Below are 2,500 nucleotides of genomic sequence, written 5' to 3' on the forward strand. Positions count from 1 at the left end.
GAGTCCAACCTAGCCCTCGCTTACTGAGCAACCGTGAGGATGCCTTTCCGCTCAGGTTTCGACGGGAAACACACGCTGGGGAGGTCCATGAATCCTTGGTACGCGCCACCATCCATCCCGCTTGCAATCCCACACACTTCCAGGGCCTAGATTTTCCGGATCAATGACTTTCACCCCAAACCGGCGTGTACGCACCTCATGCGGAGGATTCCAACCGTGCTCAAGCTTGGCCAAGCAACAAAAGGCTACATCCGAAGGCTACATCGATTGGGTTGCTTGTCCGCCATCGTCGCAGGGCGGGAATCCTACGCATGAGGGGCAATGAATGGGATTTCAAATGGGGGGATGGGGGAACGTACCATCCGAAGGCTACCAAAAGAGGTTTCGAGTGCCTCACAAACACGATAGTCCAACCTAGCCCTTGCTTACTGAGCAACCGCGAGGAAAACGCCCCAACGGATGCCTTTCCGCTCGAGTTTCGACGGGAATAGCGTGCAAGGAAGGCCCAAGAACCCCTAGATACGCTCATCCATCCATCCCATTTGAAATTCCACACATTTTAAGGGTCGCCGGAAAAGTCGCCGGAAAATCTCGCCGGCGGCCGCCGCCGCCGCCGGCACCACCGCCGCCGCCACCGGGGAAGGTGGTCGACGTTTTGGGGAGGGACACCCCATGGACTTGCTCACACCTTGATCTTGTCTATTGGGAGGGGCATACATGTGGTGGTGTGAGCAAGGCCATGGGGAGGGGGGTTGGGGGTGCCCCCCTATATATGCAAAATGAGCCTTTTCCCATGTGCCACGAACAGACATACTTTTTCGTGAGATGACAACCTCCGTTTGAGGGACCTAGAGATCGTATTTTTGCGCGATTTTTTGCAGCATTCCTTGGCATCATATAAGGATGCTTCCTGCCAAGTTTCATAATTTTTTGACAACCATAGAATATTTTTGAAATTTTTTAGTGTTTCACATAGTGCGCGCTCTACGGGCCACCACGGGCGGCGGCACCGGCGGCGGCACCCCCTAACATTTAGGGGGGGTCAAGTAGGAGTGAATAAAACCATCAGGACTCAAATGTAACGAGTGGATTTAATTTTGGTACGGGAGTGAAATTTTTGGACTGTGCTGGAACAGTCCTGGACTGGTCCTGGACAGTCCTGGACTGGTCCTGGACAGTCCTGGACTGGTCCTGGACCAGTCCTGGACGTGCCAGGACCAGTCCTGGACGTGCCAGGGCAGTCCTGGACGTGCCAGGACGTGTCCAGGACCAGTCCTGGACGTGCCAGGACCAGTCCTGGACGTGCCAGGACGTGCCAGGACCCGTCCTGGACGTGCCAGAACGTGCCTGGACGTGCCAGCACGTCCCAGAACCTTGCCAAACCGTACCAGGACTTGCCCAAACCTTGCCAAACCGTGCCCGGACCTTGCCCAAGCCTCCCAACACTTGCCCGGACCTTGCCCAAGCTTGCCAAACCATACAAGCACCTTGCCCGGACCTTGTCCAAGCTTGCCAAACCGTACAAGAACCTTGCCCACGCGTGCCAACACTTGCCCGGACCTTGCCCAAGCTTGCCAACCCATACAAGCACCTTGCCCGGACCTTGTCCAAGCTTGCCAAACCGTACAAGAACCTTGCCCACGCATGCCAACACTTGCCCGGACCCTGTCCGAGCTTGTAAAACAGTACAAGAACCTTGCCCGGACCTTGCACAAGCCTCCCAACACTTGCCCGGACCTTGCCCAAGCTTGCCAAACCATACAAGCACCTTGCCCGGACCTTGTCCAAGCTTGCCAAACCGTCCAAGAACCTTGCCCACGCATGCCAACACTTGCCCGGACCCAGTCCGAGCTTGCCAAACCGTACAAGCACCTTGCCCACCCATGCCAACACTTGCCCGGACCTTGCCCAAGCTTGCCAAACCATACAAGCACCTTGCCCGGACCATGTCCGAGCTTGCCAACCCGTACAAGAACCTTGCCCACCCATACCAACACTTGCCCGGACCATGTCCGACCTTGCCAAACCATACAAGCACCTTGCCCGGACCTTGCCCAAGCTTGCCAAACCGTACAAGCACCTTGCCCACGCATGCCAACACTTACCCGGACCATGTCCGAGCTTGCCAAACCGTACAAGAACCTTGCCCACCCATGCCAACACCTGCCCGGACCTTGTCCGAGCTTGCCAAACCGTACGGGAACCTTGCCCACGCGTGCCACACACTTGCCCGGACCCTGTCCGAGCATGCCAAACCGTACAGGAACCTTGCCCATGCATGGCAACCCTTGCCCGGACCTTGTCCGAGCTTGCCAAACCGTACAGGAACCTTGCCCACCCATGCCAACACTTGCCCGGACCGTGTCCGAGCTTTCCAAACCGTGCCTAAACTTGCCCGGACCGTGTCCGAGCTTGTTAAACCGTACAAGCACCTTGCTCGGACCATGGCCGAGCCTGCCAAACCGTACCCGAACTTGCCCGGACCCTGTCCGGGCTTGCC

Source organism: Neltuma alba, unplaced genomic scaffold, assembly GCF_004799145.2.
Source record: "Neltuma alba isolate B1F8T4 unplaced genomic scaffold, ASM479914v2 tig00007938_pilon, whole genome shotgun sequence".
Lineage (NCBI taxonomy): Eukaryota > Viridiplantae > Streptophyta > Magnoliopsida > Fabales > Fabaceae > Neltuma > Neltuma alba.